General features: G+C 41.9%; 1 protein-coding gene across 6 annotated transcripts in view; it reads right to left on the minus strand.

Annotated features, from left to right (window-relative positions):
• Positions 1 to 7452, minus strand: part of Rgs6 (regulator of G protein signaling 6) — a 491090-nt gene extending 483638 nt beyond the window's left edge. Inside the window, exon 1 of one of the 6 annotated variants that reach the window (XM_070030921.1) lies at positions 7008 to 7452. The gene's annotated coding sequence lies outside the window, so the exon portion shown is untranslated. Of the gene's footprint in view, positions 1 to 6623; positions 6984 to 7007 lie in introns of those variants that run through there. The other 5 variants (XM_070030920.1, XM_070030918.1, XM_070030923.1 and 2 more) reach the window with 5 other exon arrangements.
• Positions 7453 to 27984: the final 20532 nt, after the last annotated feature.

Raw genomic sequence — 27984 nt, forward strand, 5'->3', positions numbered from 1 at the left:
AGGCTTTGATCTACAGGAATCTTTACTGAAGCAGATCCTTACTTTGTAAGAATAGCACACCACTCTGACAGATCCACAGCTTGGGGTCACTATTCTGTTTAGTAAACTGATTTTTATGAAGCATTCACTATGTGCGTGACCTCATGCTGGAGACGGAGATAAAATTAAGGCTCAGAACAAAACAAACAGACACCTTACAGCCCACTAAGGGAGACAAACACATATTGAGATACTAGACTGTAAGTCTCACCTTGTAATAGATCAGAAGTGGGTCCAATAAGCAAGAAGCCGAGGGTTATAGCATTTGCCCCTCGCACCCACATCTGAGCTAATCTGTGCATGCTTCCTATACCAGTCAGGCATCCATCCCAGCTAATCTATCCTTTCTCCTATTAACTGCACCCACTGCTGCAAGTCAAAAACTCAGGTCACATTAACCAAACTCCTACTAAGTCCCAGGCACTGTAAGAAATACCTAGTCTTGGAAAAAAAATATATTAAGTGAAGTAAGCCAGGCACAAAGAAACATAGGTCCCATGGTTTCCCTTATTTGCAATAACTAGTATATATTTGAGACAAGCAGAAAAGGTCAGATAAGATGATGTTAAACGAAATGAACCCCAAGATAAAGACACAAGGGTTTATTTCTTGCTATCGTTTCTAACATATTTATAAGGTACCATGTGATTTTTGTTGTTGTTGTTGCTTTGTATGTCCCTCCCCCACGCTATAACCCCTGTTTTCACTGTATTTGATGTTGGTATAATTTGGGAAACGGAAGGGAAAAAACAAATTGTTTAAATAGGGACACAGGTTGACCCATTGCAACAATGAGATGTACAAGACGCTATGTCAAAAACAAACTTTACAATTTAGGCAGGGAGGGTGGAAGATGTAGTTGTGGAGGTGGGAGGGAAGGGATGGTAGGGGAAAAACAAAGGAGGAGGCAACAATGCTTGATAAGAAATGTACTCATGGGGCTGGGAACGTGGTTCAGTGGTAGAGCACTTGCCTTGCATGCCTGAGGCCCTGGATTCGATTCCTCAGCACCAAATAAGCAAAAAGAAAAAAAAGCCAGAAGTGGCGCTGTGGCTCAAGTGGTAGAGCGCTAGCCTTGAGCTGAAGAGCTGAGGGACAGCGCCCAGGCCCAGAGTTCAGGCCCCACGACTGGACCCAAAAAAAAGAAAGAAAGAAAGAAATGTACTCATTACCTTGCTCATGTGATTATAACCCCTCTGTATAGTATTTTCACAATAAAAACATTAAAAAGAAGAAGAAGAAATACCTATAGTCTAGAGGAAAAAACAAACAAACAAACCATGGACCAGTTTCAGGAGTGGGTCACAACTGGCTCAAGAGGTACCAATGCAGCAGCACGAATAGTGTTTCACTTCTCTTTCCATTGCTGATAAACAGCCATTAGGCTCAAGGCAGTGATAGAACCCTTGCCTTTCACAAAGAGGTCTGTCCTGTAGTGCCCTATTCCACCTAGATATCTGGTCTACTTGCTTTCCACAAGTTTCTTCAAATCTCAAAGGTAGACAGACTAGACTGATACAGCAAGTCTTTGGGAAAAAGACAAAAAGGAACCATTACCTTGAAAGATGTTCATTTCAGAAACACTTGTTGGAATTATTGGAAAACATTTGGGTGTGACTGTTCCATTTCCTCAAGCTGCTTCTACCTCTTTTGCCTCTACGCTACCGCTGATCTGTCTTCAATCTCACACACTGCAGAATTAACTTTTATTCTTATTTTGCAGATGAGGAAGTGAGGTTCCAAAACACAACTAACAGGTTTTTTTAGGTGCTTCTTTAAGAACAAACAATAGGAGTCTATCCAGGTTGTGATCTAGCAGGGTCTCAAGGAGTGCACTACAGGTGTCTTGAGGACTTGCAAAGAGTCCAAGCTAGTGCACACTCTCCCAGGAGAACTCACCTTAGTGGGCTCCACTTGGATAAAAGAGCCTCCTGGGGAGGGCGGAGACCAGAGAATAAGGAAACCCGCCATGCCAAAATTGGAAAGCAGATTTCTCCTTTGGTGTTTTCTCCAAAGCATTTTAGAGAAGTTGAGACAGTCTCTGCCACAACTAACTTTAATAGCCACAGATAAAGGCACACCTAATTTATTCACATTCACCTTTTTAGTGGTTCCATGCATAAAATAGGGGTGTGCACTATGTCTCCAACACCTAAGTAGAAGGAAAGGATTGATTTTCCATTCGACAAGTAGCCACACCAAGATGAATGAAAGTTCTAAGTTCTTCCGCAGCCAACTGGAATTCCCAATATCTGACTTTCCAACACCCAAGAGGGGTCCAGGGAGGGAAGTGAAAAACACGTTCCTTCAGGATCAAGCGAGCCTGGGTCTGATTTCTGATGTTACTGCTAGCTGTGGTACTTATTCTGGTTAATTTGTCTCTTTGGGTTTTAGTTTCCGCAATCATAAAATGGTGATCTCTTTCCTAGGTGCTAATGAACATTGATGCGCCTTTTGGTGGGAGAGTTTGGGTGGGTGGGATAGCATTGACTCTTTTACCTCTTGGTTTCATAAATGAGGTGAGTATTAGCAAACTTCCTCTGTCCTTTTATGGAATATAATAGAATTACATTATTATAGGTTATAATTATAATGACATTAATATATAATCACATTACATTATAGAATATCTTTCCTCCAATCCATTTTTTTCTGGATGACAACAATGGAATTTTACTCATCCACTAGAAAGAATGATACTGTATCATTTGCAAAGAAATGGAAGGACCTGGAAAAAAAATTACATTAAGTGAGGTAAGTCAGGTCCAGAGAGACAAGGGTTGCTAATTTTCCCTCATATGCGGAAGCTAGAATTAGTTTACAAACATATAAGTAAGTGTTGGGTGGTATGCAAGTGTATACAAATGTATTAAGTGAAATATGGTAGATTCAAGGGAGAACTCAAATAGTGTAATTCCTTAGAAAGTCAAAGTCAAAGCTCAACAAAACCAACACCAGGAAGCAGGGACTTGAATGGGGTAGGGTAGGGTCAAGGGGAGATGGGTAGACCAATGAAGAGGGGAAGGGGGAAAGTGCAGTCAGGCATTTCAGGTATAACCCACAAAATGAAGTGAGGGGCGGAGTGGATTGGGAAGGTTGGGTGAGAAGTTGAAAGGGTGATATCCATCAAGATGCATTGTATTCACAAACTGCTTGGTAAAATGGCAGCTCCCTTGTACAACTACTTAAATAATAAAATAAATGGCACAGTCTCTACATATAACCTATGCACATTCTTCCGTACACTTTAAACCATCTCTAGCTTACTTAGTACAATGTAAGTGTTTGTAGATACTCTATTTGTAGCTACTCAGTACAGACACAATCTATTTCTAAATACTTCAATGGCAAGTTGAGTGGGCAGAAGCAGAACCCAGAGCGATGAAGGGTTAACTGTATGTGGCAGGAAATGTGTTGCTGCTCAGAGGTCTCAGGGAGGTACTCTGGAGCATGTAGTAAACTTCACGGTGTATAATGTCTCAGGCAGGTATTCCCAGTCATTCTGTGGAACTCATTAGGCTTAATGTTTATTTTTAATTGCTTAATTGCAAGCATTTTGGTGTTCCTTGCAGTTTGAAGAACTGGGCTTCATGACTAATGATGACTCTTATTACAAATTTCATGGTCCCAAATTTAGGATGATTTTTCTCTTCTATCTTGACTAGTTGAGAACGTTTCTCTCCATGGATAGAACAAATATTGATTGAACCAGCCAGCGGTTCCTGAGTAACTATTGGCAGGTACATTGCTGGGAACTGGGTCGATGGATGAAAAACAAAAAAAGTGAAAAGAGTTTTTGGCCCAGAAGCTGACTTTGTAGTCTTCATGAAGGTACCAGAGCAGTGGAGTTGACCTCACCTAGGGGCTTATTAGAAATGTAAATTCTCAGGCCAATTCCAGGCAGGGTGAATCCCAGCTCTCTGTCTGAATAATCTTTCTTCAAATAAAGATCATCCTCATCAAATGTCAAGGCAACACTAAAGTCAGAGGCGTTTGAGCTGAACCTGTATGTGTCATCTCTCCTTCGAAGAAAGAGGCCTACTGGCCCAAGGCCCCATAGGTAGTTGATAGAGAAATTGCAACCAGAACTCAGTCCTCCCACCCAGAAAGGCCAGTATTTTGGTATTTCTCAGGCACTTTGTTTCCTAAGTCTAATGGGAGGCCATCCACATTACCATCTCAAAGTGCAAATACTAGTTTTGGACAAGTAAAGAAGTAGAGAACCTACTTTTTTTTAAAATAACAAAGGTTAAAATTAAAGTCTGATCTATCAATTCATCTAGTAAATCAGCAATCACTTCTCAAGCTCTATGTGTAGGATCTGAAGACTGGGGGAAGGGTAAACACAATGAAGATGTAATTCATATAAACATCTGGAGGGATGTAGATTGAAGAAATGTCAATGGAGGCTCACTTGTCTGTAGAGGATTACAGATAATCCTCAGGTTTTTTTTATTTTTCTGGATTGTTCTAAATAAATGTTACCTTTTTATAATTTAAAAAAAACCATAAAACTGATTTTGGAAATGTTATATTCCTATCACTCAACATAGAGATGTACTTTATATTTCTATTTCTTTCCATACAGCTGGACAGTGTGTGTATAGTAATTATTTATATCATGCCATATGTTACAATGAAGATGAAATTCAGTAAATACATTCCTTCCAGCTGGCCTTGAATACTGAAGAGGTTAAATGCATTCCTAGGTTCAAAGCACTAAGAATTAAGACAAGCTGTGAGGCTGAAGGAAAAATTAATCCCAGCATTGAGATCTTTGAAGAGCATCCCTTTCAAAAATTAAAAAAAATGTTTATGTGACACACAGCTTCTTACTCAAAGTTCCCTGGTGTTTAACCCCTGGCACAAAACGGAATGTTCAGCCATGCCTGGCAAAGTCTTAGGAGTTCAGAGCATAAAATGCATGGGAAAAGATTAGAATGAGAAGACACATAACGATCCTACTTTCACATAAAATATTTTCCCTGCAGGATAATAAAACATTGGCAAATTCCATAGTCCAAAGTACTTTATTTTTTGGGGGGAAGGGGGAGCCTTTTCTCAAAAGCTTGCTCACTTAAAAATCTTTATGCTGGAGATCCTATTCCACAAGTCGAAACTAAGTACAAAAGCAGGTAGCATTGAAAATAATATTTCTGCCACAAAAGATTCAGGGATAATGTTACATTGGAGAAGGCCTTGATTGCTTCTATGAGAAACTAGTATTGTTTTATCAAAATTCCCTACAGCAGGAATTCAGTGAATGTTAAATGAAAAAAAATTTTATCAGAAAGAAGGATCACTCCAAAGATTATGGGAAAAACTCCACCAAACATTGTTTCCTTTACCAAGAGTTGACATTTCTAGAATCTGCGGGGTCTTTCTGGCAAAGATGACTTACTAGAAGTCTTGAAGTAGTTAATAGTACCTGAGATCACCATATTTACACAACAATTTATCCAAATAGTAGTATCAGAGAACTCAAAGAATTTATTTATATTGCCAGTGTAATCGTGGAAGCTCTGGCTTACAAGGCTGTCGGTCCAGTCTCCAGTTTCCATTAGTCCTCTACACTCTTCCACAAGATAAACCTACACCCACTGCAAAATCAATAAATTCAGAATAAGAATAAAGAACACACAACTCACAGAAAGTTTCCCACCAATAGTCTAGTTTGGATGCCATAAAATTACCCATCTATGCAAATTGCTCAGCAAGAGCCTAGTGGTCTACATGAAACTAAACACAGGATTTTCCTTCCAGTCTGACAATTTCTGATAGACACACACACACACACACACACACACACACACACACACACACACACACACACACACTTGTATGACCTTCCCAACTCAATTCTTTTTTTTTTATTGTGAAAATACTGTACAGAGGGGTTACAAATACATGGGCACCCAACTCAATTCTTATCCTTCCATTTTTCATTCTCTTGGGAGAGAAAAGGTTTTGCTGCTGGATTTCACCTGATCCTATTTATGTATTTGTTTGTTTATTATTTATTTATTTATTTTGCTGTTGGACCTGGGGGCTGCTCAAAGGTATTGCTCACAAGCTTCAGTCTTTCCAGCTGCTAAGCATAACACATGCAGGGAGGACGATTCGGTGTCAATAAGAGGATCTCAAATAAATCCCCTGTGCAGTAGAAAAACGCCACTTGTCTTCCACGAGAGAAAGTGACGTTCTCACTCTATCAGCCCCCTCTTTTTTCTTTTCTTGCGTTAAATGAAATACAGCAGCTCTCATTCTGAACAACATTAAATTTTCTGGGTCACTTCCCCGATCTCGCTGGGCCACTTTCCACTCAGCCTGCCAGTTACTGTGACAGCGACTGCACACTTAACCCATCAGTCGGTCAGCCGTCCGATCTAAGATTCTCAGGGTTTCCTTTCCTAAGCAGCACCCGCACCCCACCTCCCCAAATCAACCGAGGCTCGCCACCCCGCGCCTGCCCTCCGTGCCTCACCACCAAGCCTCGCCTGTCTTCCCCCGCCAACCACCAACCGCCAGCTTCCTCGGAGAAAAAGTTGAAGGCACTTCTTTGCGTTTGAGGTGCGCAGTCGTACCTGCGATCGGCAAGCCCAGCCGGCGCCGTGGAAGCGCTTGGGAGCGCCTGGGCTCGGGGGTCCCGGGCGGAGCGCGCTTCGCACCCAGCAGCCGGGAGCGAGTCCTGCGCAGACCTGCGCCCATCCCACACAAGTCGGCTCGCCAGCTCGCCCAAGCCCTTATGTAAGCTCCCCTCCAGCGGCGGTCCCAACCGCAGGCACGCACCGCACCTGTCACGCCTCGGAAGCCGACCCGCGCCCAGCCCCGGGAGATGAAATCCACACGTCTGAACGGCGGGAGACCCGGGGGGAGGAGGAGAGGGGTGCGGGGCTGCCTCGGGTCATCCCCGCCGACCCTCCATTTGTCTCTTGCTGGGGATTGTTTTTGGTCACAACTACAATTACCTTAGCAACCGAAGAACTGCCGGACGCCCTCTCCCTCCGGCTTCGGAATTGCTCCTACAGCCAAGCTCGCGCCAGATTCATGGTCCAGCTTGGAGAAGCCCCGGGAACCGAAGAGCGAAGGGGAGTCTAGTCCGGGTCCCCGCTGCCGGGCGGCCGTGTCGCCTGCGCTGGCCGCGTGGCCGGGTGTGGAGCGAGCGCCGGGGCTCAGCGAGCCGAGGGCGCAGCCCCGGACCCGCGGGGAGGCGCGGCGGGTCGCATGGGGCCAGGGCGCGCGGCGCTCGGGGTGGCGGGCTCCTCCCAGTGCGCTCCCCGCCGGCTGGGGCTTTCCACGCGCCCGAGCGACCGCTCCTCACCCTCCGGATGGTGGGTCCGCTCCCACGGCGCCCGCGGGCTTCCCGGAACTGGGGGAAACCCCGACACCGGGCGGAGCTGTGGCTGCCGGAGCAGGGCCGAGCGTCAGGAGCTGCCCCAACTCACCGAGCCGCTCCGCTCACTCGGCGGCCCGGCGAGCTGCGGCGGCGGCGGCGGCGGCGGCGGCGGCGGCTGCGGCGGCGGCGCCCGCTGTCGGGTGCCGAGTGGAGCTGCAGCCCCGGCGCCAGCCCCGCGCACCTGGGCGCGGGCACCTGGGTCCTCCGCCCCGCGCCGGGGCAAGGCGGGGCCCGGCGGCCAGGGCGGGGTCGAGGCACCTGTGCGCGTCCCAAGGGCGCCGCCGCCCGGCTCACCTGATTGCAGCGCAGGTCGGGATTCGCCCCGGGAAGAGAAATACGGAGATGTCTCTGCACTTGGAGAGGCCACCATCGAGGCAACCGAGAGCCTGGCTGGAGCCGGGGGAAGCTCCTCTGGTCCCTTGTAAGCAGGGACGGTTCAGAAACTTGAGAAATGCCAAGATCTCGGGTCCAGTTTTTGGAATTCCTCGCCGGTTTTGTGAGCTTGGCGCCTTCTAGGTTAAAAAATGGGCCACAGTGATCCTCGGTGGTACGGTTCGAACCTCGTCGTGTTTCAGTGGAGATTTGGAGTGCTTTGTGATTGTTCCTATCTGAAAACCCGACTGGGGAGCGCGGGGATGGGGTGGGGTGGGGTGGGGGGAGAGCTTTGGAGAAAATGCATGCAAATATCCTTGGGAATGAAAAGGAAGTTGAAGAGAAAATGGCAAAACCTGAACGAACCCACTTTCATGGGGGAGTTTGACATCAGACGTTCCAGGATTTGGAAAGCAGATGAGAGCCATCCGATGAAGATGTAACTTGACGGCACCGGTGGGGAGGGAGGGAGGGAGGGTAATGGAGGGACTGACACTGATCAAGAGGCATTGTGAGCATAAATTGACCTGTGGGATCGAAACGCTTTGTGACAGCTATTGAAAGATGATAAAAAATGCAGTTTTCATAAATAAATTCTGAATTTATTCTTGAATTCTATTCTGTCATTGGGGTTGAGGGAGACTTGCGTTTACCGAAATGCCTATGCCTTTTAAAAGGGACCGTCCATGGGGTTCCAGAGGTTGAAAGTCAGTTTCTTTCCCCGCCTTCACTCTTTGTCCAGTACTTAAAACGCATGAATTCAGAAGTCATGAGGAAACACCAGACAGATGCCAACAGAGAGAAACTCAAGTATCTGGCCTATATTCTATGAAAATGTCCAGACTATGGAAGATGGCTCCAGGTTGAAAGAGACTAAGGGAGAAGACAACGGAATGCAACATGTCATCTTGAATGGGACACAGGTCTGTAAATGACACGAATGGCAGGCACACCGTGTAATTTCAATAAACCCTATAGACCCGAGGGACCCAGTTAGATCGATGTTATTTTCTTGACATACAGACTGTGCTCTGGTCATCCAGGGAGCTTCCTGTTTTTAGCAAGTGTACAGGAAGTAGAAAAGAGTAAAGAGGGTAGTCTAGTTTGGACCTGGAAAATGTGGAAAGTTTCATCTCCAGCCTCTGGCACCATTGGGGAATGGTAACCCTTTAGAAGGTGGGGCTTCATGGGAGGAAGTTAGGTCATTGGAGATGTGTCCTTGAAAGAGATATTAGGAAACCCTTCCTCATTTTCTCCCTCTCTTCTTATTTCTCTCCCTCCTTTTTCTCTTTTCTCCCTTTCTCTCTTCCTCTCCTCTCTCTTCCTCTCTCTTTTCTTCTCTGTCCCTCCCTCTCTGTCTCTGTCTCTGTCTCTCTCCTGCTAGGTTCCATGAGTGGCCAGTCCTCTGTGTAGCTCTGATATACAAGGCATAGGCCAAGAAACCATGGGATGAAACCTCTAAAACCATGAGCCAAAATAAACCTTTCCTCTTTTTAAGTTGTTTGTGTCCGGTATGTTGTCACAGCACAGGAAAAGTGGCCATTTACAACTTCTTCTCACATGGGTTCAGAAGTGTTAATGCCTGAATGGAAGGGGGGAGGGAACTTTTGCCTTTTATTTTGTGATTTAAAATGATTTTAAAATGAAAGGTTTAAGAAGAGACATTAAGACATGGTTGTTCTCCTGAACCAAACAGCAACAGGAACAAAACCCTATCACTTTTCAAAAGCATTCACTCACCATACATTTCCTTTAAGAATCACTCATTGCTAACTATACTGCAAATAGGATTTGATCTATATGACACCTTTTGCAACTATGCAGTAATGAGAATCAGCCCAACTTTTCACTCATCCACCCAGCAATTATTTATTAAGGTCATGCTGCAATACAAGACTGTTTCCTGAAACTCATCTAAAATATAAAATGAAATATGCTTCTAGGTAAAATCCTGAATTTTTTTGATTACTTCATTACCCTGTGAGGAGCTGCAGGAAAGAGTGGGACAAAATTGATTGTCATACAGCTCTCAAGGCAGGTGACAAATTGAACAGAAGAGCAGGAATGAGTTGGAAATTGAGTGTTTAATAACTGCATTGACAGGCAAAGCTAGAAAAATGGTATCAGAGACAATGCCTTTCAAGCAGCTTAATACGATGGGTTTGGGTAGATAATGACATTTGTTTGCGTGTTTGGGTGTTTTTATGACATTTGACAGCTATTGCTACTTTTCTTCAACACTTTTTTTTCCTTCACAATTTGTGTATACTTTTTCTTTTCCTGAGGTCTAAGAATAAGACCTGTGTTCTCTCTGTTTGGGCAGTCAAAGTTGAAAAGATTTCAGCTCCATTTTTCCTTGTGTTAAGTCCTACAAGAAAGTAAGTATTCTGGCAGGTACATAGAAACAGAGCTTCTCAAAGCTTTTGAAGCTGCCTGTGGTAGTGCACACCTGTAATTCCAGCTACTGGGTTGGCAGAAGCAGGAGGATTGTAAGTTTGAGGCCAGATAACTAGAGCAAAGTCAGTGACACTTTATCTCAAGGACAACAAAAAAATAAGACAAAAGAGCTGGGAGCGTGACTCAAGTGGTAGAGTACTTGCTGTGCAAGACTCTCAGTTCAATCCACAGTTTTAAAACACACAAAAAAAGAAATAAAGGAAAAGAAGGTGGTAAAAAGACCACAATCTCACTATCACCTGGTGTTGGGAATTGGAAATAGTTAATGAAGCCTAGTAATAAAAATTATGAAGCCCTTCTCAGAGCCCCTAAGTCTACTTTTCCAGTGGTGGGACCTGGGATGCTACTACTGAACAAGAATTTATGAGCCACCTTGCAGGAAGCTTTTTTTCTTGGAACAAGGAGCATCTTTTGTAGCATGAATCCCATTCTTTCAATCTCAGAAGGGGTCTACAGTAGCCATGCTGGAAATGCTATGAAGCAAGAGTCTTCCTCTTTCCAATGTTAGCACTCTATGGTTTTGAAATCTGTGTCTGTGAACAGATGTGGTTGTGTCATGCTGCTGGAATGGTTCTTTTTTCAAGTTGGAAATCATGCTAGGTCAACATGGAATGTATGTTTACAAAGTCCTGAAACTTAATCAAGATGCAAGAATATGTTCATGTAATCGATAGACATCCACAAAATTTCAGATCACCAATAACAAATGTTTTAAAAGCTCTATAAAGCCCAAAAGAACTAGGAATGCTTTTTACAACAGTTGGTTGGGCCAACTAGTTTCATTTAGGTACTTTCTAGGCCTTAGCACTGGAACTGCTTTCCAGGCTCTTATAATCAGAAGGGACACAGAGTGGACAGATGCCTGTGTGTATGACCTAAGGGTTAAACAAGTTCTCTTCCAGAAACATCTGTCCCTGACCCTCTCTGCCTCACTCTTGCAATTTCTGGGATTCCCACAATTGATCAGAGTCAGTTTTAGAAGGATTGACTCAAACCATAGTTGGATAAGAATATGTTTCTACAAGAAGGATCCTTTATTGAAGATCCAGTAAAAGGTCCTTTGTTACGTCAAATGCATCATGTGAAAACTCTATCAAAAACTTAGAAATATAAGACCACAGTTCCCCCAAGAACCTGAAATTGAATTCTTATCACTCCCACATAAAACATGACAACAATTTCTTTTTAAGAAGAACCATGTTTTAATAATTTATGTCTTTTGTAAGCAGTTAAGGATCAGAGTTCAACTCAGCTCTCATCTGAGTCTTGTTTGCTAATTCCTCATTGATATTCTTCAAGAACATTTTTAAAAACTGAAATTTGCAGTATAATTCAAAATCAGGAAATGTAAGGCTTCAAGTTTGTTTTCTCTCTCAAGATTACATTGGCTATTTAGGGTCTTCTGTAATTCTAGATAAATGTTAGAAGTTTCATTTTCTGTTTCTATGAAAAAAAATGCCATTGCATTTTTTGGAGATTAAACTGAGCCTGTGGTTCCTTTGGGTAATATAGACAACTAATCACAATTCTTCCAAACCAGGGAACAAGATATATGTCCATCCATATTAACTATGCACAAAAGATATCATCATTTTCAGTGTCTAGGTAGATCTTTTGCTCCCTGGATTAAGTTTATTCCCAAGTATGTTATTATTTTTTTGCAGTCACAAATTAGATTGTTTTATTGACTTCTCAGCCAGATCATTATTGGTGTAAAAAAACTGAGCCTGACTTCTGTAAGTTGATTTTGTAAGCTATAGTCATTAAAATAGTGTGTTACTGGCACAAAGACTGACATACAAACTAATGGAATAGAATGAAAAATATAGATATAAACCTAGTAATAGATATCCAACTAACTTTTGACATGAGCACCAAGAAAACACAATGAAGAAGGAGTAATATCTTTTTTTTTGGGGGGGGGGTTCTGGTCGTGGGGTCTGAACTCTGGGCCTGGGTGCTGTCCCTCAGCTCTTCAGCTCAAGGCTAGTGCTCTACCACTTGAACCACAGCACCACTTCTGGCTTTTTTTTTTCTGCTTATGTGGTGCTGAGGAATCGAACCCAGGGCCTCATGCATGCAAGGCAAGTGCTCTACCACTGAGCCACCTTCCCAGCAGTAATATCTTTAATAGATGGAAAATCATAGAAATGGAGGAAAAAGGGTCAAACAAATGCAGCATTTGATACCATATTGAACATGAACTATACATCTTGTGGGTGGAGACAGGAGGCAAAAACTGGGTTGAGTCATTACCTGACTCAAGTAAATATAACCCTCTGTATATCACCTTTATGATAACAATTTATAAAAACTAAATAAATAAATGGAAAAGTTGGATATACATATGCTAAAGAGTACTCCTTTCTTTTAGCATACACAAACATCAACACAAAATGAACGAAAACTATAAGAACTGAAACAATAAAACTCCTAGAGGAAATCATAGAGGGAAAGTTCCTTGAAATTGTTCTAGGCAATGGGTTTATTTTAATGATATATCAAGCAACAAATGCAAAAATAAATAAGTAGTAATTACATTGAACTAGAAAACTTCTGCACAGCCAGGTGCTGGTGGCTCACACCTAGCTACTAAGGAGGCTGAGATCTGAGGATTGAGCTTCAAAGACAGCCCAGGCAGAAACATCAGTGAGACTCTTATCTCCAATTAACCACAAGAAAACCGGAAGTGGTTCTATGGCTCAAGTGGTAGAGCGCACGCCTTGAGCTGAAGAGCTCAGGCACAGTGCCCAGGCCCAGAGTTCAAGTTCCCCCCCCCCCAAAAAAAAACGACAAAAAAAACCCAAAAACAAAACCTTCACAGTAGGGCCTGGAAAGATGGCTCAGTGGTAGAGTGCTTGCCTTTTATGCATAAGGCCCTGGATTCAATTCCTCAGCACCACATAAGCAGAAAAAAAAAAAATTTAAAAAGCTGGAAGTGATGCTGTGGCTCAAGTGGTAGAGTGCTAGCCTTGAGCTGAAGAGCTGAGGGACAGTGCCCAGGCCCAGAGTTCAGGCCCACGACCGGACCCAAAAAAAAAAAAAACTTTCACAGTAAAGGAAACAATTAGCAAAGTAAGGGGACACCCTCTGAGTAGGAGAAACTATTTGTAAATTATGCTTCTATGAAAGGTTAATATTCAAAATAGGAACTAAACAGCAAGCAAATAAAACCTAATTTCAAATTAGGCAAAAGAGCTGAATAGACATTTCTCAAATGACCAGCAGATATAATCATCAAGAAATAATCATCAAGAAAATGCAAATTATAAACCACAATGAGATATCACCACAAGGCAGTTGGACTAGCATGACTGGAATGTTTATTATCAAAACAAAAGATATGCAGGGAAAAAGGGAATCCCCACACACTGTTGGTGGAAATGCAAATAGTAGAAAACAGTATGGAGACTGCTTAAAAAGAGAAAAAAAGTAACACTATTATCCTATGTCCCTGTAATTCCTCTTCATGGTAGTAACACAAAGGATATGAAATCAGTAGAGATATCTGTGCTCCTGTGTCTACTGCACCATTATTCATAGTAGCCAAATAAGAAGCAGTATAGTATCCTGACTACCATGAGGTGAACAGCTTTGCTCTACCATCCTGCTCTGGGCAAGGGTGTGCTACCATAGCCCAGACACAACAAAGGCAAGTAACCAATTCACCATGGATTGAACCTCTGAACCGATGAGCCAAAGTATTCTCTCCTCCTTTAAATTGGTTTCTGTCAGATATTTTGTCCCAGCAAAGCTGATGAACACATGAACCACTGGGGGACAAACCATATCCAAACCATAATAGTAACCATAGCACATTTATCAAAGGTAAGAACAACATAGCTTTTATTTGGACATTACAAATATGATCACTAACATTCCTTTTCTGCTGTAGACCCAAGCCAGCACATTTAGTCTGCACATCTCTTTGACTCTTCTAGTCAGTTTCTCAGTCTTGGTTGGTTAGTTGGCTGGTTGGGTGTTTACCTACTTGTTGGGATGATTAGTTTAGTTGGCTAGATGGCTGGGTGGCTTGCTGGTTAATTTAGGCTTCTCATGATCTTGACAGTTTTCAATAGTATCAATTAGGTATGTTATAGACTGTACTCTGCTCTTTTTTTTATTTGTTTGTGTGGTAGAAAGGCAACAAAATGGAATCTGGGCTGCCCAATTGGAAAGGTAGAATAAATCCTACAACTCTACAGTGCAGAGGGGTGACCATAGTCTACAATACTATTATATACTTCAAAATAACCAGAAGAGATGAGCTTGAAGTTTTGCAATGCACAGAAATGATTCAAATTTCTCTGCTAATGTCTCTGATATGATCATTATAAGTTTTATGCATGTCAATATGTATTATGTGACAATCAAGTATATGAACGTTTTAGGGGTGAGTCAGTGCTCATCAGAGTGGGTTGTTATAAAAGGCGCCACACACATGCTTGCTCTCTTCTGCAAACTGCTGACCCTTCTCCACTTGTTCACTGTGTTGTCAAGGGGGACCTCTCCAGCACACCCATGCCATGCTGTTTCTACCATCCAACTACCATAATCATGAGTCAACTCAACCTCTCTACTTAAAAAGTACCTGGCCTCAGGTATTTTGTTACAGAAATATGAAACAGCCTTAGACAGCTTTATAAGACATTAACATTAGAGAAAGCTGGATGAAAGATAGTGGAAACAATATATTATCTTTACAACTTTTCTGTAAATGTAAAACTATGCCAATTTTTTTGTGCTGGTCCTGGGGCTTGAACTCAGGACCTGGGCATTGTCTCTAAACTTTTGTGCTTAAGGCTTAGCTTTCTACCACTTGAGTCATAGCTCTACTTCCAGCTTTTTTTGGTAGTTAATTGGAAATAAGAGTTTCATAGGCTTTCTTGCCTGGGCTGGCTTCAAACAGCAATCCTCAGATCTCAGCCTCCTGAGTAGCTATAAGCATGAGCCATTGGCACCCAGAAAATCATGCCAATTTTTAAAGAAAAGCTTTAAGTCTAAGAAGTCTTTTCAAAGGCATGGGCTCATGTGGTTTATTCCATGAAGGTGCTAGCTTAGTTGCCTATGATGATTTTAAGAGCTTATTAATTCATTCAATAAATAGTAAGTTGCTGTTGTCTATCAAACACTATTTAGGTACAAGTCAAAGACCTCCTCCTCCTCCTCCTAAAACTGATATCCTGGTGAGAGAAGGTGAAGAAAGGAAAGATGAAAAGAAAAATGGGATCAAGAGAAAGGGGAAGAAAAGGAGGGCAGAAGAAGGAATATAATGGAAGGACAAAAATCTGCATATCATCAGATTACAAGTGTCCTCAGGAAAAAGCCAAATAGGGGATCTTACAGCAGGATGGGCTACTGTTCCCAAAGGCCTTCCAGATAAAACGTTAGTCCAGCAGTACCCTGAAGATAGTGCCAAATGCCACGATACCTAGGATAAGACCTGAGATGGAAACAACCCCTGGTACAGGCTCCAAAATGACACAAACCACATATTCAGAGAATATCGCTGTACATACAGCCAGAAGAGCAGAGGAGATAACGTTAGAGAAGCACCCGGGGTTCTGGTCAAGCAAAGTCTCGCTGACCAAAACAAACACTTTGATGCTAAGTGTGATAGGGAGTTGGCAGGAAGGGGCACTTTTCCAGCTGCTGGACAGCTGTGTTTAGAATTTATGGCAGAGGAGAGGAGAGGAGAGTAAGGGGCGGGGCTATTACAGGAATCCAGTGAGCAAGAGAGGACGGTGTTTTGTCTTGGATTTCATCGATAGAGGTGAAAGAAAAGAAAAATGGTTGAATTCAGGATCAAATTTATTTGATGAAAGCTGATGGGATGAGACTGAGAGACAGAAGGATCCAGATGACTTCAACCTTAAAAATATGGGGAAAGGAGAGTAACATTGACAAAGGCAAAGAACAAGAAAGTATAGCAGGTTGGCCTGGGAGCATCTCTTCATCTGGGGCCTCTCTGGGTCTTCCCTCACCTTGGGAGAAATCAGGGATGGAGACAGGAAGTAAGGGGAATTTAAAGCCATGGTGCTCAGAGAGTTTTCCGTGGCAGTGACGTTGTCTACATGTTAAAGCGCGCACACACACACACACACACACACACACACACACACACACACACACACACACACACACACACACACACATAGATGTCCTATTACAAACCCAGGGTCCTTCCCTCCACTAAAAGAGCCATGGATCTGGACAATCAGGAGCTAATTTTTTTTAATTGTATCTTACAGTTACATTCCTGGGATTAGTCCTTTAATTTCCACTTCTAATTTCACATAGGAAATGGAGGCATCAGCTAGGTGCCAGTGGCTCATGCCTGTAAATCTAGTTACTCAAGGAGACTAAGATCTGAGGATTGCAGATTGACTCTAATCCAGCCAGGAAAATCCATGAGTCTTTTATCTCCAATTAACCACCCCAAAACAAGAAGTGAAGTTGTGGCTCAAAGTGGTAGAGTGCTAGCCTTCAGTAAAAAGGCTCAGGGACAGCGTCCAGGCCCTGAATTCAAGCCCTGCTACTGACCAAAAAAAAAAAGTAGCTTGTATAATTAGAACTTTTACTTTGTATCATTTAACCAAAATCTTCCTATTTTTCTCTAACTCTTAGCCTCTGGTAACTACTCTCTGACTCTGTTTTGGACTTTGACATTTTCAGATCTCCTGTATGAATAGAGATCACAGTGTTTGCATTTCTGTCTGGTTTGCTTTATTTAGTAATGTTCCCCAGCTTTATTCATGTTGTCATAAATTATAGAATCTATGCACTTTTTTTCTGGTTGTGTCGCCTGAACTCTGGGTCTGGGCACTGTCCCTCAGAGGCTCTTCAGCTCAAGACTAGCACTCTACCACTTGAGCCACAGTGCCACTTTGGGCTTTATCTGCTTGTGTGGTGCTGAAGAATCCAACCCAGGGCTTCATGCATACAAAGCAAGCACTTTACCACTGAGCCACCTTCCCAGCCCCTAGAATCTATGCAGTCTTTAAGTGAATAATATTTCATTGCATATATGTGTAGACAGATGATACATAGATAGATAGAGAAACAGACAGAACATTTTCTTACCCAGTCATTCGCTAACAAGCAATTAATTCATATCTGAAGCAATAGATACAAGAGCACAGATATCTTTTTGACATACTGATATCATAAGATTTGGATATGTACTCAGAAGAGAGATTGCTGGGTCATATAAGTGGCCCAATTTCTAATCTGGGTGGTGAGGGGAAGACTTCCATATTGTCCTTCACAATGGATCTGCCAACAGTGCACCCAGGTTTCCTTCCTTCCACATTCTCATCAACCCTTACTTTTGCTATTTTAACAATTATCATTCTAACTGGGGTAAGGCAACATCTTATTGTCACCTTAATTTGCATTTCTCTGGTAATTAGTGAGGCTGAACAGTGACAGGTTGTTTTTGTGTTTATGAATATCCTTCATCTAGTTTTAAAATTGGATATTGTGATATTGAGAGCCTTATGTATTTTGGATATTAACCTATCAAATGCATGGTTTGCAAATATGTTCTCCTACTCTAAGAGTTGTCTCCTTCTTCTGTTGATTGCTTCCTTTACAACATGGAAGCTTTTTAGTTTGATGCAGCTCCATTTGTCTGCTTTAGCTTTTGTTGCCTGTGCTTGGGGGGCATATCCAAAAAAAGCATTTCCTAAGAACGGGTGCATATTAACCTGAATTCTTGCAAGATGTCTTTCCATTAGGTTTAATATACACATGAGCAGGTCTTTAGCATCTAAAACACCCTAACCAGAAATGCTTATTCTAAAGTAAGTACACCTACTAGATTTTATTTTGCAAGAAAGAATTATAAGAAAGGTTTCTGGGTTCTTTTCAATGAACACAAAATGAATTTTTATTCCTATTTCTCTCATGTCTCACTTCTTTTTTTAAGCACCGCCTTTGTTTCCTGCCTCTTTCTTATTCTTCAGTTGACCTCAGCTCCATCATCCATCATTCACCCGGTTCACCAGCCCCCAATCTCACCTGTTAATTTTGGAGGAGGGGGAGTTCTCCCTCTACTGTAGACACTATAGCTCTCTTTATTTACAAGTAATAAAATTACACTACAGCAAATTGTGAAGGCAACAACAGCTACCAAAGTAGATCATTTCATACATTCTTTGGCCAGCATGATAATGATGTTGTGCTACCTCACAGATGCTAACCATTAGTACATATTAATCGGGACTCAAGGGTTATCTCTATTCTATGTGCAATGAATCTCAGAGATGTGCTTCTGAATTAGCAGGTGTTACAGCTGGGCCTACGCCTAAGGTTTGACAATGAGCTTAAGCAAGGGTGGGCTGCCTGTGTGACAGTTCCAACCCATCTGCATATCCTGAACCCCACTTGCTTCACCAATGAAAAGGGGTTCCTGATATTTATAATATGCATCTTGTAGTAATGAACACATTTTCCAGTGATGATTGGTGATACAGTTGAAGCTGTGTATAGGACCCTCCTTCTACCCCTACCAAAATTGGGGGCTTTAGATAGGAGTCTCCATAAATTCCTAGTCTATTCCTGGAATGGGATATTCCAGGATATTCACTGCTTTATCTACCCATTAAACTTAGCACACATAACAACACACACACACACACACACACACACACACACACACACACACACACACACACACACACACACACACACACACACACACACACACACACTCTCTACATCTTGTTGATATGCAGGTTTGGATTCTGTTTTTTTCATTCCCAGAAACCTACTGAATCAGAACATCTGCAAACAGGAGCTACACTCAGCATTGTGACAATCTCTGTGAGTAATTCAAATCCTTCTAAGATACCCTAGAGTTTGAAGAGAGAGCAAGGGTAGAAGGGCCTACCCTGACCCCCCACCCCCCCCAATCACATCCTCTCAAAAAATATGGACAGGCCAAGGGAAGATCTAGCCATTATTCTACTCCCTCCAACCATTATTCTTTTCCCATTCCAAGGCTGTGTCTGTGCCAGAAGCTGGGGGAGGGCAGGGGGGCGCAAGCTGGGAGCTACAAAGAACAATGCACTCATCAGTGGACCGAAGCCCCTGTAGTCACATGACACAAAGGAAGCTGACCCTGTCTCTTTCTGCTTACCCCATCACAGGTGCCGTGTACATTATTTCATTAGAAGTATCACTTTTTCTTAGGGAAGGCAAAAGTTATTCTTTAGGGATGGGAGAAGAATTTAACTGCTTTAAGCTCACCTGCCTAGAAACATCAGCTATTTGTACCATGACATGTGTTCTAAACAAACTGTTTTCATAGTAACTCATTCCCAGTGTTTCCAATACCTTGTATTCACTTTTTTTGTAGGTATATATCTTAGAATGCAAGTAAATCATATCATAAAAACATAGAGCAATGAACTAAAATGACTTAAAACTAATCCCCATGGAAATCAAGAGAGTGGTCAAGTTTGAGGATGATAGAATGTTTCACGGGATTCACTAGTTTTCATGAATGAAAATTAGTCCACGTAAGGAGAAATGCTTGGGGCTTTAGAAATTACACACATATAAATATTTACACTGAAGGGAGTATTTTTAAGTAGTACATATTTTCTGTTAACTGCTGTATCAACTCCAGCAGGAAGAGAAAATTATCTTGGAGTAAACTACATCTCTATGTGTATCTCTTTCCTTAAAAAAAAAAAAGTAAAGAATTTCTTCATAAAATCCCAATCACAATAAACCGTAAACTTCTACTCTCTTGAAGGGGGTCTCTCAAACTAAGCAAAACTATGAGAAGGCAGGCTGAGGTGGCTAATGCACCTGCCTAGCAGACCAGAAGCCCTCAGTTTCAATTCCATTATTAGGAGAAAAAAAATCTATTAGCTAGTCCTTTATAGAATAAGGATTTAGCACCTTCTTTAATGTATCCAGGAGAAACAAGCCTTTGAACTAACTAAATGGTGAGTATAGACTTTAATTTCACTGAGATGGTAAATATGGGCAGTGCTTACCAAATGAGATAAGCTCTCTTAGATTGTAAGAGTCATCAATATGAAAATGTACGACAATTACATCAAAGCCTTTCCAAGTTGGTCTTATATTACAAATGCTTTCACTGGCAAGCAAATACCAGCAGTAAAGTCAGAAGCGCTTGGATAACACTTGCATGAATGAATCCCTCCCTGTACTATCCAGATGAGAAGAGCAGCACACAGAAAATCAGGAAATGAGCCAAGATTTCCAGGTGAATGACAGCACAACAGACCCAGTTCTCCAGTTCCAGCCTATATTCTTGTGAATGGCTCTTTTCCAAGTGTTTGGATTGCGTTGTTCTTTGTTTTTTTGTTTTTTGTTTTTTAAATCCACTCAAGATTTAAATAATGCTAGAAGCAGGTGGGTCACCTGAGGGTCTATAGCCCAGGCTGTGATGTCTGGCCCTGAGGACTGATCTTAGCCCCTTAGGATCAGAGAGAAAACTGGGTGCTTTTCATCTCCCTAAACTCCCTGCTGCCTGACCTTTGAGAAGTCTTGATTATTCTGTGCTCCTGGCTTTATGCATAAAATGTGGTGGTAAAGATCTCTGTGCTGGTGACAAGAAATGAGAGTATGTGACAATGGCCAGGTAATCTCTGTGATGATACTATCACATGATCTATCACTATCTATCACTATGATCTATTACACTATCACATGTGACTCCCCATGAATAGTTCTGAGGAGCTCTAATGGTACTGGTTGCCATATACCATCACCCTACCTCTCCCACCATCAAAGCTGACAGGACAGTGTAATGGGTTAGGAGAAGTACTAGGGTCACTAGTCACCGTTAAAGGTGGTCCTGACACCAGATACTAAGCTATTTTAAGATCTATCCTGACTCAGGATCTTTAACCAGCCTGGCTCATGGGTATACACTCATGCCATCATGGCTGGTGGCATGCTAGTTCTGGAAGGGATAGAATCTTGACTTAGGGTTATCTGGCTACCTGTTTCCAGCCATTCTCCTACCTGGCTGGGGAATTGCTCTCTATCTTAACCTGCTGCACACTCTGAGCCATGCATTCTCAAATGGCACTTGCGTAAGCAACAGCCACATAGTCCCTTGAAACGCTTGTCTCCAGGCTGTGCCACCAAGGATTCTAATTCAGTGGCTTTGGTGTATGGCCTAGGAATCTGTATATGAACAAAATCCACTTGCCCTGCACCCTATGCTCTAAACAGCTAACCCAGATCCAAACAAGCTTCCTCACTGGACACACTGGTACCTAGATCGGCCACTCTGCACACTGACTCCAGCCTCAGTTACCCTAACAATCCAATCCTTTCAGGCAATAATTTGGCCAGTCCTTCAGAAACCCCACACCTCATGGATTGTGTCTCCAAGTAGGCATGGTCTCAGCCTTTGGAGAATTCCTAAAGCATTGCTTTTTGCCAGGCCTGCAACTTCACCCTGCAAATCCATGCTTGAAATTAGACTAGTTTTCTTTCCAACCCTCAAAACACAAAGGGTTCATTTCCCTTCCTTTAGGGGACAATAAAACTTACTTGCCTAGAGGAACCTAGACTTATAAAACACACAGAGCTATTTACTAAAATTTCTTAAGGACAGCTTCTTCCTCAGTCTGTAAACACAAAGCATAAACCATTCCATCAGTAGGGCCTTTCGATTGTGCTAATGGAAACTCAATCAGCAATAAAGAGATTTCTTGGCCCATGTAACTGGAAGGGCCAGCACCAGGCCAGCCCTCAAGCAGAGTTTGATGCAGTTCCTTTCCAGCTGCTCTTTTTGTTTTGTTTTCAGCCTTTCTCCTCTGCCTTCCACTGGCAAGACCCAGGTTCACATGGGTGCAGCAGGCAAAGAGAGACATGTGTCTGCTGTAGCACCCAAGCAAACAGTCCCAAATTCCAAAAAGGGTCTTCCATTTTAGTCTCACTAATGGATTAGCTGCTAGAATTGCCATAACAAAATACCACTGAGCTCTGAGCTGGTGACTTAAATAAGATACATTTGTTTCTCACTGGTCTAGACGTTAAAAGTCTGAAATCAAAGCCAGAGGCTGATGGTTCATGCCTATAATTGTAGCTGCTCAGGAAGCTGAGGTCTGAGGAGCACAGTTTCAAGCCAGCCTAAGCAGAAAATTCCATGAGACTTATCTCCAATTAACTACCAGAAAACTGGAAGTGGTACTATGGCTTAAAGTAGTAGAGCAGTAGAGCACTAGCTTTAAGCAAAAAAAGCTCAGGGACAGTGCCCAGGCCCTGAGTTCAAGCCACAGACAAACATACACACACGCACGCACGCACACACACACACACACACACACACATACACACACATAAACAACAACAACAAAAACTACAGATATCTTCTTGCTGTTGTTTGAATAGTCCCTCCAAAGCTCATGTTGGAATGTAGGGAATATGGTTGCCATTGCGATGATGGTACCAAAAGGGAGAACATCTTTGAAGGGGCTTAGTGTAAAGCTCTGGCCTCAGGATTGGATTAGTGCTATTATCTTGGAAGTGAGTTAGTTAACAGAAGAGTGGGCTCCCAACAAAAGGACAATTTGGCCCTTACCTTCTCTCTCTGTCTCTGTCTGTGTGTCTCTCCTCCCTGTTACCCTCTTGATCTGTCTTCCTCTTTCCCCTTTCTCTTCCCTCCCTCTCTCTCCCTTTCCCTCTCCCTCTCCCTCTCTCTTTCCCTCTCTACCTCTTCCCCTCCCTCACCGCCCCCCCCTCACATACTCACTTGCCTTTTCACTATGCTATGAATCAGCTTGAAGGCCCCTGATAGATGCTGGCTGTGTGTTCTTGGACTCTTCAGGCCTTCAGAACTACAAGCCAAATCAATTGCTATTGTTTATAAATTGCCCTGTCTGTGGCATTCTGTTATGGCAGTAGAAAATAGATTAAGACACTCCTACAAGAGCAGTGTGTATGTGTCTTCTTTGTGAACATCAAAGTATGCTCAAGCAGAACAGACAGAAGTAAAACGAATGAAAACAACAGTGTGTTTGTCTAGCATTATTTTTCCTGTGAAGAAATCGGTGCTGTATTATTTTTAAGAAAACTCTTCTTTTAAAATGGGGTGGGGGGGGATGGGAATGTGGCTTTGTTGCCTAGCATGCATGAGGCCCTGAGTTCAAGTCCTCAAAAAAAGCCTCACAAAAAGGCTGGAAGTGGCTCTGTGGCTCAAGTGGTAGAGAGCACTATCCCTGAGCAAAAGAAGCTTAAGGACAGTGCCCAGGCCCTGAGTTCAAGCCCCAGGACTAGCCAATACATAAATAAAATGGGTTTGGGAATAAGCACTCAGAAACAAAGGGCCAAATTCCTTAAAATAAAATAAAAAGCAACAACTGGTGGAAATAAGCACTCAGTACCCACAAGGGACCTTAAGACTTAAGGCAAGCAAGAAAGTAGAGAAAAAAATCAGAGACCATGAAAGATCTCCAGGCAAAGGAAACATGAGAAAAGTGAAAGTTGCACTTGGTCACTGGTTGGAATAGGTTCCGCTAAGCATACGCCACTCCAAAGGTAGCCCATGATGGCCAAGCAACTGTTTCCATGACTAGGGACATAGAAATGAACCTTGCTGCCCCCCCCCCGCCCCCCTCTAAGCATCTCTTCTCACTTTTCTAAAGACACAAGGGAAGGGCCAATACCTCTCTTCCACCAGGCATTGTCTTGTTCATACATGATGCCTAGAAGTTAGCAGTCATCTTGTCTGAGGACAAAATGCATTCTCAGTAGAAAGTATAAAGGAATCTTGGAAAGCAAGGTCAGGTGCACCTGCCACCAAACCCATCCCAATGTGTTTCTAGCTATAGGTAAAGACTTCCTGAAGCTGAAGTTAGCTTCCATCGGCTGAAATCAGGATAGTGAATTCCTTGTATCAGAAAGCTTCCTAACATATCCACTGGATTTTTGAAGGCCACAAGTTCTAACAGTTATGTTCTTTCAGGTGCATTTGATAATCTATTTTAATTATGAGTTGCAAATGTCAATGTCCACACAGAAAAGACTTTTAAACAATAAGGGTATTTGTTTACCTTGCTTAAAATGAAGCTGGAAGGACCATATTTCTGGGCTATGTACCCAGATGACAGACAACATCAAAGAGCAGGAAGAGAGATACAATTTTTTTCCTTTTTCCCTCAGTATGTACAATTTAACTTACACCAACACAAAAAGAAAAAATCAAAATGGAATCTAGCAGCCTCCATCTCATTTGTTCTTAAGCCTCATTGGTCAGGACAGGTAGCTATTTACCTGTAAGCAAGTACTTGACTTGCCAGGCTGGAGGATGTGGGTGGGGAATATTCTGGCAAGGCTGGCTCCCTATTGGCTCAGACAACTCCCCCACCCTATTTCCTCCAAACCAACTTATGTCCCTATCTGAGGGAGGCCATGTAAGTCCCAGAACAGAAAATACAGTGCATAAGTACTAATTTTCCATATTTAATGAAGAACTGAATGTCAGACTATTGGGAATATCTGTGAGCTTGCCATTTGCTGGAGTGGTATGTGTCCTCCCATAGAGAGAACTCTCATGTCTTTGAAGCCATTGGCTTGCTAAATTGGTCAATAGAAAGCAATTTGATCCCTCAAATACTTGAACTACAGAGACATTTTGTTTTGTATATTCAAAATTTCTTGTGCCATTTTATTTCTTCCTATAAAACATAATGTGTGTTTTCAAAAATAAATGTTTCTGAGCTGTTCCATAGCTAGAGCCTTCCATGGATGTTTGGGATCTGGTTTAGGGAATTTTTCTACCAATGTCTTTTTAAGAGAAATGAAAGAGGTAAATGGAAAGTTACATTATTGAAGCATCTATTATATGCTAGATGCTATATATGGACTTGTCCTGTTCCTCAAATGTATTAGCTGACATCTGGTAGATTCAAGGGAGAACTCAAAAAGTATCATTCCTTAGAAAGGCCAAGTCAAAGTTCAAACACCAGGAAATAAGAATGTGAAAGAGGTGGAGTGGGGTCAAGGGGAGAAGGATAGACGAATGAAGAGGGAAAGGGGGTAGAGAATGCAGTCAAAAATTCAATGTACGCTGGGAGTGGTGGCTCATGCCTGTAATCCTAGCTACTCAGGAGGCTGAGATCTGAGGATCAGCCTGGGTAAGAAAGGCCATAAGACTCTTATCTCCAATAAACCACTCAGAAAACTGGAAGCGGCACTGTGGTTCAAGTGGTAGAGTGCTAGCCTTGAGCTGAAGAACTGAGGGACAGCTCCAGGCCCCAGTTCAAGCCCCATGACCGACAAAAAAAAAAAAAAAAAAGAATTCAATGTATCCTACAAAATCAAGAAAAGTAGGGGAAGGGGTAGATTGGGAGGTTTAGGTGAGACTGTTGAAAGGAGTGACATTGATCAAGATGTATTCATAAACTACTTTGTTAAATGGCAACTCATTTGTACAACTACTATATATAAGTAATACTAAATATAAGTAATACTAATAAAAATAACTAAAAATAAGTATAGTGTAAGTGTAATATATAACATAAATATAATTAGTATAAGTAATACTAATAAAAATATATCATATAAGTAATACCAATTGAAATAACTAAAAATTAAAATAAATTATTAAAAAATACTGGAGGCAACCTAGTGAATAGTACCAGGGCTAGCTGTGTACCCATCCATGAGTTCCTTAATCTCTCTTATGGGCAACTAATTCCAAGACCTTCAAAGACCTGTATCTGGATCAAAACTTGTTAAGCCTAAATAGGACAACTGGTATACCTCATGGTATGCCATAGGTATGCCATTTCTAACCTACCTACATATTTTGGACCCATTACATTTCTTCATCCCTGATATAGGGGTGATAATATCAACTTTATATTATTGTTATAAGAAAAAAATGGGATAATCTAAGAAGCTCAATGCTTAGTAGGCAGCAAGTATTCCAGGAATCACAACCAACCCCTGTGAGATTGGCATCATTACCATTCATGGAGAACTGCACCTGGGGGCTCATCACAGCTGATTTGCCAATCAATCATCATTTCTCAAGTTCACTGGTTAAGCAGTCATTAACTTGATGAGAATATTTATCCAAGGGAAAGTAGAGATTTTATTTTTCGTCCTGGGACAACCAGTGGTAAAATGCTTACCAGCACACTACTGGTTAGCACCATTTGATAAGAATCAGAGACATTAAGTAATTTACCCAAGGTTACCCAATGAGTCAGTGGCAGAAATAGGACATGAACTTGGTTGTGTATAATTCCAAATCTGAGCTCTATCCCCTCATGTGTAACTATAAATATAAAATATAAATACAATAATATAAATATTAATATAAATATATACTATAAATATAAAATACTTCACAGTCACTCATTCTTTTGTTTAAATATTTGTGGAGTATTTTTATATAGGCCCATGCACTATTCTAAGATTTGCAAAATCTATATGCAAAGAAGGTCACAAGTTGCCCTTACCATTACATCAAAACTAATCATTTATGTTCAGTTCACTTCTCAGGAAGTGGTCAGATACTAGCAACCCAGGTATTAACTACGAAATTTCTCCTTAAGGCTTGAGTAAAACTGTGAGGTTGGTGAACAATCTTGACTTTTTTTTTAAAGCTCATCCCACAGCAGCCTGTGAGGTTACTCTCTCCCTCCTGATAGATACTAGTCAGAGTATTAGCTGATCATTCAGAAATTTGCTTGGACAGTAGTACAACTCAATTGAAAAAGCATGTGCTTAGTACATGCAAGAATTCACTCTGAATCACCAAAACAAACAGAAAAAAATAAAATAGCCAGGCCCTGGTGGCTCACGCCTGTAATCCTAGCTACTCAGGAGGCTGAGATCTGAGGATCTTGGTTTGAAGCCAGCCCAGGCAGGAAAGGCCATGAGACTCTTATCTCCAATTAACCACCTAAAACTTGGAAGTAGAACTGAAGCTCAAAGTGTTAGTGCTAGCCTTGAGAAAAAAAAAAAAAAAAAGCTCAGAGACCATGCCCAGGCTCTGAGTTCATGTCCTATGACCAACAAAAAATAAAATAAAATCATGCAACCATCTCCTAGAATTATTTGCAGTTTTAGAGATTAAAGTTCCTGAAAAGAAAGCTACCAGGATGACTTTATTTATCTACAGGAAATCTTAAACCATGAGGACTATATCATACCCTTTTCTTCCTACTTCTCCACCAAAGTGGAGTCCAAGTAATGAGATTTCTCAAACTACATCCATTCTAATACTAGCATTCTGTTTTCCCATATCCTCTTATACTTGAAAATACTTTTTCTCTCTTTAAATCAACTCATTTTTTGCCTAAATAAACATGCTTTTAAAGGATATATATCGATGTTTTAAATAGAAAATCATAATGAGTTGCCAAAGATACTAGTCATAACTAAAATAAATATGCAATCACTAAGACAGACAAATCTTCATGTTTTCTCCAATGATCATCTCACAGTGGTGTATTTATTCCATTCTGTTTTTTTTTTTTTTTTTTTGACTGTGGGGCTTGAACTTTGGACCTGGGCACTGTCCCTTAGCTCTTCAGCTCAAGGCTAGTACTCTACCACTTGAGCCACAGTGCCACTTCTATTTTTCTGGTGGTTTATTGGAGATAAGAGTCTCAGGGATTTTGCTGCCTGGGCTAGCTTTGATCCACGATCCTCACATCTCAGCCTCCTGAGTACCTAGGATTACAGGCGTGAGCCACTGGCACCTGACCCAG

The sequence above is a fragment of the Dipodomys merriami genome, unplaced genomic scaffold (genome assembly GCF_024711535.1).
Source record: "Dipodomys merriami isolate MVZ:Mamm:240054 unplaced genomic scaffold, mDipMer1.0.p SCAF_1, whole genome shotgun sequence".
Lineage (NCBI taxonomy): Eukaryota > Metazoa > Chordata > Mammalia > Rodentia > Heteromyidae > Dipodomys > Dipodomys merriami.